Consider the following 12,084-nt stretch of genomic DNA (forward strand, 5'->3'; position numbering starts at 1 on the left):
CAACATCCAGCTTGGAGAGTTTCTGTAAGGATTAAACGTAAAGTATCTAATACAGTACCTGGCACAGGATAGACGCTCAGTAGCTATCTGATGGATGCATGTATGTAATGGATGGATGGATAGAATGGATACATGCATAAATGGATGGGTGGATGCATGAAAAGGTAGAAATCATGGTGGATGGGTGGATGGATGGATGGATGAAAAGGTGAACATAATAGAGGAATACATGCATGGATAGATGGATGGATGTTTGAAAGGAAAAAAGCACTAGTGTCTGCATTGTTCCCATCTGGTTCAATATCCCTTTCCACTAAATTTATTTATTTATTTTTATTGTTTATGTTTGAAACAGGGTCTCACTCTGTTGCCCAGGCTGGAGTGCAGTGGTGCAATCACAGCTCACTGCAGCCTCACCCTCCCAGGCTCAAACAATCCTCCCATCTCAACCTCCCAAGTAGCTGAGACCACAGGTGTGTGCCACTACACCCCACTAATTTTTTATTTTTTTGTAGAGATGGGGGTCTAGTTATATTGTCCAGGCTAGATGTGAACTCCTGGTCTCAAGCAATCCTCCTGCCTCGGCCTCCCAAAGTACTAGTCTTTCCACTAAATTTATAAACAAGAAAACAAGATCCCATCACTCCCTAATTTATCTACTTTGAAAATCTATATTTTCATTAAACAGGATGACAAATATAAAGTAAAATCCTTATTTATTTTTTCATTTTTATTTTTTTGAGATGGAGTCTTGCTCTGTCACCAAGCTGGAGTGCAGTGACGCGATCTCGGCTCACTGCAACCTCCACCTCCTGGGTTCAAGCGATTCTCCTACCTCCGCCCCCTGAGTAGACTACAGGCACCTGTCGCCATGCCTGGCTAACTTTTTATATTTTAGTAGAGATGGGGTTTCACCATGTTGGCCAGGATGATCTCGATCTCCTGACCTCATGATCCACCTGTCTCAGCCTCCCAAAGTGCCGGGATTATAGGAGTGAGTCACTGCCCCTAGCCAGTAAGATCCTTCTAATGGGCCTTAGCCACATAACTGGGGCAGGTCATTCCCTGAAAGGTGTATAGACCCACATCAGAATAGAGGATATCCTTCTGGCTCAGTTGCCTTCATAGCAGCTCCCACCACGTGATCACGCCATGCCGGTATCCATCTCTCACCAAGTCCAACTCCACCCAACTCTTACTCCAGGGAAGGTGAGTCAGGAACCAGGTAAAGGAAGGGGAAGCCAGACAAAAGCACAGCAGAGAGAACAGGCCAGGATGGCCAAGGAGAAGAAGCCAAGAACAGAACGCAGGAATTTGGGAGGAGGGTGACTAGGGATCAGAGAGAAGAGGCTCAAGGGAGGAAAGGATTTATTGTCTTTGGAGAAATGAAGAAAGAAAATAGTCCTCAGAGAACAAGGGGACAGAAACAAAACAAAATGGACTGAGCAACATAGAAAGATCATTTCCCTGCTCCGTCACCCCCAACGGCTTTCCACTACCCATCAGATAAAGTCCAAGCACTCTAGTTGGGCCTCCAAGGCATGCAGGATCCCTCTCCCTAAATAAGCGCTGGGTGCAGCCAAGGAGACCTACTTGCTCTCTCACCTCAACCCAGTCTGGGTCCCCAGATGCTCCCCCTAGTTCCTCTCCCACAGATTATCCAACTCTTCTTCCTCTCTGGAAGCCCTGCTCCAGGGCCTCCTCCTCCTCCTCCAGGCAGCACACCCTGACTTCACCTCCTCTGATCACCATTTAGGGACAATTACTTACTCTGTTTCAAGCCTGGCTCTGTGTCTGATGCAGGAATATAAGGATGAATAAGACAGCCCCTGCACTATGGTACTTACAATCCAGCTTGGAAAAAACATCATTATCTGGTATCATATATTGTATTTCTCCTACCACTATGGATACTACTAAAACTTGTACTGAGTACTTAACCATCTATCAAGGATGGCTTCTAAGGGCTTTATCATGTATTAATTCATTTGCCCTTCCCAGTGACACTGGGGAATAGGAAATACTACTGTACTCATTTTGCAAATGAAACCGGTACAAATAAGTCACCTGTCTGGCTTTCTCAGTTGCAGTGTGAGCTCCGTGAAGGCTGTCCCTTGGTTTCCTCCTCTCCCACACAGGCTCCAGGTAGAGGACACTCGGACATGACCATCTGGGCTCAACGTGTCCACTGCTGTCGCCTTGGATGAAGATATGCTGACTGGTCAGTGGGAACGATGTAGATGCAGGAAAATGAGCGCCAGCAGAATGGAGGAGACAGGCCTTCCAGGTGAAGTATGAAGGGACACAGTCTCAGTGTCCCTTTCCAGCATCTCTCTTCCCCGCCTGTCCCCAAAGTCCAGCCCTGGCATTTCACAATCCTACAGTCACTGCAGAATGCCCTGTCCCTTTGCTAAGAGGGCCAAGATGGTATAGAAGGAGGGAGCCAGGCTTCATGTCCAGGACAGACAGGGGAGCAAAAGTGTGGGCTGTTGGAGAAGGGAGGAGCCCTTCAGCCCCACCCAGCCCCAGGGGGTCAAGGCTCTCAGAGTGAACAAGCTGAGCCTGGAAAGTAAAATACAGGGCAGGCCCCAAAAGGGTCATGTCTGGGAACCCTTACCTTGTCAGGGGGTAGGGGAATGGGGCTTGTGGCAGAGGCAGGGCCCTCACGGCACAAAGCTGGGCTGCCCACTTGGCAAGCTCACCCAGCTCAGAGGCCTCTTCAGGCTGGGAAAGCTGAGGAGGTGGACGGCTCAGATCCAACTTAGAATAGAAGCATCAAGAGGCATTGAGTGGGGTTCTGGGTGGGTGAAGGGGGCTTTGCACCAGCCTATGGAGCTCAGGAGTCAGGGTCCAGTCCCCAGGCCTGGTCATACCTCACCTCGATTTTCCTATCCCCTCCCAGAAGGCACAGTGGATATACAGTGTGGGTAGAGCAGGGAAACTGAGGCACAGAGCCTGTGCTCCAGCTCTGGAAACCTGCTCTGCCTGTCCAGCCACCAGCACCATCCTTGAAAATGAATCCCCATGCTTCTCAAAAGAACACAGGACTCCAAATCCTACTGTTCCAGGGTCCTCTTCCACCCAGGGACACATATTTTCCAGAAAGAGGCTCCCCAAAGTGAGGCTGTGGAAAGAGGGCACCCATGCCCCAGTCTGGGATTGGGTCAGGAGCATGGTAAGAGGCTCAGGCACGGTTCTGGGTTCAAACCCCAGCTCTGCCACTCATTAACCACAAGGCCTTGGGCAAGTTACTGAAGCCTCCCAGGGCCTAAGTTTCCTCCTCTGAAAACAGGGCTAAGTCTCCCTGCTCTTGTCTCTCATCATTGATAGTTTCTCAAGTATCCAAAAGGTCCTGGCGCCCCACCCAGGACTCATACCCCTAATTATTAGTCTTCCCCCTTCCTCCTCAAGGTCTCAAGCCCTGCTAGAGGCTGCTGAGGAGTTGACGGAGCCACTGCTGTTGATAGAGCCGGTGCCAGGCCCTCGGCAGGCACGGGGCCCAGGCACACAATGGGGCTGTGTGTGCACCCAGCGTTACTCTGGAGTGGAGTTGAGCAGGCTGGCATCTGGGATCAGGCCAAGAATTCATGTCTCTGGAGAATGCCTCCCCACCCCCTCCCAGGCAGCACAGCTCTATCCAGGGGTGGGAAAGCATCACCCACTCTCCCACTCAGCCCAGGAAGGGAATGGGAACTTGCCTTGGTGGCAGGTACTGGGGAACGGGGACTCCTGCGTCTAGCCACTGGCTGGGCTGCTTGCTTGTGAAGCATTTTGGACCCATTACGTAATCTGGGGCTGCAGCCTCCTTAGTGGCCAAAGGGAGGGTGAAGTCTGCAGGGCCAGGAGAAGGAGCAAGAGAAGTCTGGCTGTGATCCGTGCCCGTACAGAGGGCCTCAGTCCTCCCTCCACAGCTTACCAAGGCCCTGGGCTCAGCACAGATTTTCTGAGGCACCCAGGACTCCTGGCTGCCCAGCCTGCACCAGGCCAGGAGAGGAGCTGGCTCACTCCCCAGGGGAATGAGTCACCAGCCGGCTGCAGCCAGGATGGCAGGGCGGGCGGTGGGCAGGTGGAGCTTGTCCTCTCCTTTCCCTGGCAGGTCTTCTCAAGCTGGAAAGCCGTTCGGCTGGTATCAGTGCTGACCACAGCATCCCAGCCCAGGCCTCATCGGGCCACTTCCTCTGGTGCAGGGACCGCCTGACCACAGGATTCAGGGGACTTGATCTCCTCCTGGTCCCTACACTGACTCACTCTTGTAGCTCTAGGCATAGGGAGCCCACTACTCTGACTGTCTCTGAGAGGGTGTCAGGCTGCAGGGAAGGACAGCCACCTACCTCCAGGGAGAAATGGGGTCTTAGGTGAGGAAGGAGGGGAGAACTCAAGCACCTGGTGGGCAGCAGGGAAAGGCAGACAGCCAGGCCACCTTACTCCTCAGGTTGTGGGCAAAACAGGGAGGGCCCCTTTGCATGAATCATTTTCTATTCTCCCCAGAGCCAGGAGGCACCCAGGAACAGGAGCTAACTGGCCCTGCTCCGTGGCTGGGTAGGCATGTGGCACCCTCCCTCACGCCCAGTCATAACAACACGGATAGGTGCCCTGATGCATGCCACCCACACTCCCTGAAGGTCACACACAAAGTCACAGTGGCAGCCTAGCCCAGTGGACACAGTTGGATGGCCACCCATCCCCTGACACCCACAGGAACCTCCCAGCCTGAGCTAGCGCGGGCCACACCACACCCTACAGGCCCCAAACAGTGCCGAGTCTGGGAGCATCTCAGCTGGGAGGGCTCCTTCCTGGTCAGAGGGCAAGGGCCTTTCCCGGCCAAGACCACTGCACTGAGTCCTGTGTGTGCGTGTGTGTGTGTGTATGTGCTTCTACCATCTGGACCCTGAGAAATCATCCCCATGCCCTGAAAAAGGAGACTGTGGGAACCAAAGGGCCTTCAGAACCTGAGCCCATCATGATTATTTTCCAGATGAACAAACTGGAGCTTACATTGGAACCCAGGCTGGGGTAGCTTAAGGCTGGTCAGACAAAGCAGAAGATGGGGAAGAGGGAGCAGGGATGAGAAGGAAGAAAGGGGAGGAAGGGGAAGATTCACCACCACATCAGAGTGTAGCCTTGCTGGTACCATTTCATTCATTCATTTCAAACATTTCTTGAGCACTTACTATGTGCCAGCACTGTGGCAGGGACCTTTCTGCCCATATCACCACTCCCTCCTTTGAGACACTGCTTCTGAGATGGACTATTGTCTTCAGGGGACCCCCTATCCCGAAGGTCCTGGGACACTGCGGCAGCACGCCAAGCTCTACCCTTGAGTATCAGCTCATCCCCAGAGAGGCCCCAGAGGCAGCCTCCTCTGCACCCCACATCCTGAGGGACTCCAGCCCTCAGGGAATCTAGTGACCACAGCACACCAGACCCCGACATACAGGTTGGCACCCCTCCGGGAATCCATGCCAAGTCAGAGGGCACAAGACATCAGGCGACAAGGAGCCCGGGAGTCACCTACCAGAAAGGCCCAGATTGATTTTAGCAGCAGAACTCCTGTTTTCAGACAAAATCTGCCTGGATCCTCAATACATGAAACACGAGGATGAAACAGCTCCATGGAGCAGCAGGAGTCAATATGAGGAGCAGGAGAGCATCGTGGGGGGTGGGGAGGACCATCTCACTTGGCCTCCAACCAGGTCCTCCCCCACACTCCCAGACAGTCCCCGAGGCACCTTCTGGGATTGTGAGGAAGAATGTGAAAAACACAGTTTTCTTTGGCTTTTCCCTGCGGAAGCCTGGAGGAAGGAGGAAGGGTGTGTGGACCATACCGCTCAAGGAGAGCCAGGACTACAGCCCCGGCCCTCCAGACTTCCAGGCCAAGCTGTTCTCCATGACTCTCAAGACAACAGGACCCCATCCTACACATGGGAAAGAGACACAGCAACACCCCTACTCCCAAAAAAGTCTCACTGAGCACAGTGGCTCATGCCTGTAACCCTAGCACTTTGGGAGGCCGAGGAGGGTGGATCACCTGAGCTCAAAAGTTCAAGACCAGCCTGGCCAACATGGCAAAACCCCATCTCTACTAAAAATACAAAAATTAGCCAGGCGTGGTGGTGTGCACCTGTAATCCCAGCTACTCCAGAGGCTCAGGCAGGAGAATCACTTGAACCCAATAGGCGGAGGTTGCAGTGAGCCGAGATCATGCCACTGCACTCCAGCCTGGGCAACAGACTGAGACTGTCTCAATTTAAAAAAAAAAAAAAAAAAAAAAAAAAATGTCTCATGGATTCAGGTCCTATTACGCTCTCGGGAAGGGGCAAAATGCCCCATGTACATCATGCCTATGGCCCAGGTATTATCTCTTTCTTGTACATAAAGAAATGGGTGTTGAGAAAGATGAAGTGACTCGCCCAAGGTCAACCAACCTATAAGTGGCAAAGCCCAGACTCCAGCCCGGCACATAGCTCTCGTCTCCCACTGCAGCCTTGCAGACATCACCACCGTCATGATGCCTAGGTATAACCACTTCCTCTGGGCGCCACTGCAAGCTTCATCTCACTCAAAAAAAAGCTGAGAAGTCTCCTACCCAACTCACCCCAACAGGATGTCACATACGGAGATTCTCAGTAATACAGCACTTCCACGGCTACTAATGACGCCACCTCTCTATTATACAGCACTTTCTATTTAGGCACTTTGTACAGTATTATCTTACTGAATCCTCATAACACTACACTCCCATCTCCATTTCACAGAGAAGGAAACAGGCATACAGAGATTGATGAGTTGCCCAAGTTTACACAGCTAAGAAATAGCCAAGCCAGCATTCAACCCCAGCCAGTCTCACCCCGGCACTACACCCCTCCCTATAGTGTCTGCTGGCTCCCCCTTCAGTGGTAGCTGTCACAAGCAACCTGGTTTGGGGTTTGCCTCCCTCCTCTGAAGCCTCTCTGCAGAAGTCAGAGGCCAACTGGACCACTGAGGGGTGAATGTGGGAAAGCCTATCTGATGAGCACCTTCAGCTCATCTTCTCCAGCTGTGGTTAACACCATCCTCCCCCCACTCCCCCATGCCCCACCCCACCACCCACTCACAGGAGCTAGAGCTGGAAAGATGAGATCCTGAGGGCAATCAATGCACAAACATGAATAGGACGCTTACTGCATGCCCAGTTTCAAGCTGTGGCAGGTGCAGGAAGTAGAATACTCTGTCCTTGCTCTCCTGCCAAAGGCTCCAGTCCCCAGAAATGTCCAAAGGAGTGGCCCCTGCCACCCCCAACCCCTTCAGTACTGGCTGCACCAGATGTTGGCAATGCTTAGAAACAGAGTTTAAAAATAGACTCTATAATGAGTCTGTGCTAAGAATAACTTGGGCAAACAGCCCTCCAGGAGAGGACACTCTCTGCCAGGGAGCCACCACCTCCTCCCACCTCCCAGCCCAGCCTGGCCCACCCTCTGGCCCATCACTCGGAGTCCCCCACAGCCAGCAGAGGGCCTGGAGCATTTCAACCCTAATGGCTGTGTTGAGGGAGGCATCGGCATGCCCAGCATGCACCCTACATCACAAGCCACGTGACCAGTCACCCTCCACGAACGGTGGGGGCATCAAGGGAGTGGGCAGAGCTGGTGGGGACTCGCTCCAGGCAGAGCTGTCCCGAGGCACCAAACCACTTGAGTTGCTTTCCCCACTCTAACACCAGCTCCCAGCAAGAAACTAGGAAAACAGGGCCCCCAGCTCGAAAATCTGCCTCATTTCATGTCTCACCTGTGACATGGGTCCCTCGAGTCAGCTAGACTGGCCCACTTCAGACATGATCAGGGGAACTGAGACCAGAGAGGGGCAGCGGTACACTAAAGGGCAGACACCAACTGTGGCCAAGGGAGGGGGATCAGAACTTGAGGACCCCAACCATGCTAAATCCCACAGCCAAGGCCTCCCTTTCCCATGTCCTCATTGCCCCCAGGAATTATAAGAACTGACAGACTCGTGGATATCTGTACATGGACTGAAAATTAGTAGAGCACATTCCTGTATGATTTCAGAGCTGAACTTCTCAACAACCCCAGAAGACAGACAGAATGATGAGTTTCATTATACAGCTGAGGAGAATGAGGCTCAGGAAATGGAATGAACTTGCTAGGGGCCCTGCAGCTGGGATGAAGACTTACTGCCATCTATTTACCTGAGAAGGATCTCCCAGCACCCACAGACTAGGCACAGCTCCATCTCATAGCAATGCCCAGAAGGAAACAGACACCCTCCAATGCTGGGAGCCAGCAGGAGGGGGCCAGAAAAAGGTAAGGAGTCCTCATGAAGGAAGCAGTAGCACACACAACACTTGTCTGAGGACAAAAGAAGGAGGAGGAGGAAGAGGTGTCCTGGAAGGAAGAGGAAGAGGACTCCCGAGCACTGGCCATGGAATCAGGAGAAAGAAGTCTGGTCCTAGCTCTGCCAAGGATAACTGCATGACCTGGGAAAATCCCTTCCTAAGTTTTATTCTAGGCCTTAGTTTCTTTATCTGGAAAATGAGGCTTTAAACACCAAACCTTTGAGATACCCTGGAGTATACCATGACCATGTATTGGAAATGGACAACAAAAATTAGCATATCAAAGGCTCTGACAAGTCCTGCAGCAAAGAAACCCATATGGGGTTTTGTGTAGTTGTATATATTTATGGAGTACAAGGTGATGTTATGATTTATGAACACCCTGTGGAATAATTAAATCAGATTGATTAACATATCCATCACCTCAAATACTTGACATTTTGGGTGATGAGAACATTTGATTTTTTGTTTTTGTTTGTTTGTTTGTTTGTTTTGGAGACAGGGTCTCGCTCTGTCACCCAGGCTAGAGTGCCATGGCATGATCACAGCTCACTGCAGCCTCAACCTCCCGGGCTCAATTGATCCTCCCACCTCAACTTCTCACATTTTTTTTTTTTTTTTTTGGAGAAAGGGGGTTTCACCATGTTGCCCAAGCTGGTCTCAAAGTCCTGGGCTCAAGCAAGTCTCCCACCTGAGTCTTCCAAAGTGTTGGTATTACAAGCATGAGTCACCACAGCCAGCCAAGAACATTTAAAAGTAACTCTTAAATGATTTTGAAACATACAATACATTATTATTTACTATATTCACCATGCTGTGCCATACATCTAAAGGAAAAAACTGTACTCCCCCCGTTTAATGGACGTTTTGAACCCTTGGACTATCATCTCCCCATTCCCCCAACCCCTGTTTTTCTTTTTTTCTTTGACTCACAGTCTCCTGTGCCTGCTTGACCTCTAAACTTTTCCACAGAAAACTTCTTGGGAAACCCTGGGGTAGATTTGGAGCCACCCACTCAAATGCCTGCAGGGGTCAACAGGAAGCATGAGCTCCTGAAGCTGCCCCAAACACCAGGCACCAGGACCTGCGGTTAGCTGCAAGCCTTAAAACATTCCTGACAGCTCTGGGAGTTCAAGTAGTCTAGCACAGGGGTCCCCAACCCCCAGGTCACAGACCCAAACCAGTCCATGGCCTGTTAGGAAGCGGGCCACACAGCAGGAGGTGGATGGCAGTCAGGCAGGCAGGTGAAGGCAGGCAGACAGGTGAGGTGAGCGAAGCTTCATCCGTATTTGCAGCCACTCCCCATCTCTCACATTACCTCCTGAGCTCCACAGCCCATCAGATCAGTCGGGGCACTGGATTCTCATGGGAGTGCAAGCCCTACTGTGCACTGCGCATGCGAGGGATCTAGGTTGTGCACTCCTTATGAAAACCTAATGCCCGATGAGCTGTCACTGTCTCCCATCACCCCCAGATGGGACCATCCAAGGGCAGGAAAACAAGCTCAGGGATCCCCCCGATTGTACATTATGGTGAGTTGTATAATTATTTCATCATGTATTATAATGTAATAATGATAGAAATAAAGTGCACAATAAATGTAATGCTCTTGAATCATCCTGAAACCCTCCCCTGCTGTCCGTCCATGGAAAAACTGTCTTCCATGGAACTGGTCCCTCATGCCAAAAAGGTTGGGGACCACTGGCCTCGCACTTGTGTTTCACTGAAGGACTCCTTCAGGGCCCACCTAACATCCTTAATAGCCCTACGGAGAGGAGCACGGAAGGGGTCAGTACCCAGTGTCGCACAACTGAGGAGACTGAGACCTAGGAGGCCAGACACCCGGCCCAGGGTCACACTGCGGTTACTGCTACACAGGAGAGGTCATGACGCAGGTCCCATTTATTGGGCTCTCATTGTGTACTAAATACTTCCCAGTCATTACCTCACACAGCTCTCACAACAACCCTTTAAGGAAGGCTCAGAGGAAGGAACCAATGGTCAGAGAGATTTGGTCACTGAGGACCCACAGCTAGAAAGCAGTACTGCCCAGATTTGAACGTTGGCATCCTGAATCCAGAACTCATGCCCTCAGCCCAGCTCTGCCACTCACTAGCTAGGTAACCTTGGGTGAGAGATTTAACCTCTCTGGGCCTCAGTTTCCTCATCTGTAAAATTAGATAATAAAAAGATCTGCATTCAGTTATTGTATAGATTAAGTCTGAAAATACATAAAAGTGCTTAGCACAGTGCTGGCACACAGGAGTGCCGATATATGTGACCTGTCATTAAACCCCACATTCTGCTGTGGGAGCTCACGCCTGAGCCTCTGGGCTCTGTGCTCAGTGGGCTGGGGGCCACCCACAGCCTCCTGGAAACTGGCCCCTACCAATCAGTCCTAGATTACTGCCTCTCACCCGCCACCACAGCCCCCCAAGCTGGGACTCCTGGGGTACTCAAGGAAGAGTGGAGCTTTGGAGGTTGGGGGTTCCCAGATTTAGGCCAGATCTGGGTCTCAACCTCAAAGGCCACTACTGGGCTGCCTACACTCAAAGCCGGGGTATCCCCAGCCTGCCATGGGTCACAGGCTTCTCCTCCCACTGCCCTGGGTCACAGGGTGGAGAGGCCAGGGGCTCTCCGACAGGCAGCTGATGTCCTCATGACCTTCCCCAGTCCTCCCAGCCTTAAAGACGACAATCATAAGTCACCCAGAGCTCTCCACACTTCCTGCAGCCGGTTCATCCACATGAGGTCACAAGATGGGCATCAGCACCCAGAAGGTGCAGTGTGCCTCCTTTACAGGTGGAGAAACTGAGGCCTTGACTAAGCCAAGCACTTGCCAGGACAGGGATCTAAATACTGGGAAGTCTTCCGGCTTCCGGACCAGGGCTCAAACTGAGAGCCAGGTCACAGGCCAGGCCCACCTGGGTCTCACCCATAGTGACTGCAGATCCTGCAAGCTGGGGAAGGTGGCATCAGTAAGGCTGAGTCCTTCTCTACCCCACCCCACCCCACCCCACCCCAGCCAGGGAGACAGGCACAGCCCTCACCCAGTGCCCTCAGACAACCTCCACCCAACCTCCTGCTCTGGTGAGCATGGGCAGCTCCTGGCAGGCCTGGCTCTTCAGCCTTCCACTGACAGCCTCCCACCTTTCCAGGTAGCTCTCCAGCCCCCAGCCCCCAAGACCCAGGCCAACCATTCACCCCAGGCATCGCCTCCTCTCATTGTCCCCACCAGACACAGGGTCACCACCTAGGAAGCCCTCTCTGACCACTCTGCTCCCTCCTCTGCTGGCCCACAGCCTTGGCAGCCACCTTACTAAGAACTGGGCCCTGATTCCCCACTCAGACCATGAGGTTTGCTGAGGACAGGCACTCTTAGCCCAGCACTGCGACCAGGTCTTACAATCAGCAGGTGATCTATAACCATTGCACAGGAGGGAGAGAATCGCCAACACAGTGGCGCCAAAGTTTTGGACCATGACTCACAGAAAAATATACTTTATTTCATACTAGGCACACATACACACAAACACACACACACACACGAAACGTGTTCTACACAATGCTTAGATACTGAGCAATACACTTGGGTATTTTCTAGACTCTTCTTTTTCATTTAAAAAATATATATCCATGGCCGGGCTTGGTGGCTCAAGCCTGTAATCCCAGCACTTTGGGAGGCCGAGGCGGGCAGATCACAAGGTCAAGAGATCGAGACCATCCTGGCCAACATAGTGAAACCCTGTCTCTAC

At 52.1% G+C, this 12,084-nt stretch overlaps 1 protein-coding gene across 2 annotated transcripts in view; it reads right to left on the reverse strand.

Annotated features, from left to right (window-relative positions):
• The window catches only part of TFEB (transcription factor EB), a 52,897-nt gene that overhangs the window by 26,059 nt on the left and 14,754 nt on the right, over positions 1-12,084 (reverse strand). The gene's annotated exons all lie outside the window — the stretch shown is intronic.

The sequence above is a fragment of the Cebus imitator genome, unplaced genomic scaffold (assembly GCF_001604975.1).
Source record: "Cebus imitator isolate Cc_AM_T3 unplaced genomic scaffold, Cebus_imitator-1.0 Scaffold197, whole genome shotgun sequence".
Classification (NCBI taxonomy): Eukaryota; Metazoa; Chordata; class Mammalia; order Primates; family Cebidae; genus Cebus; species Cebus imitator.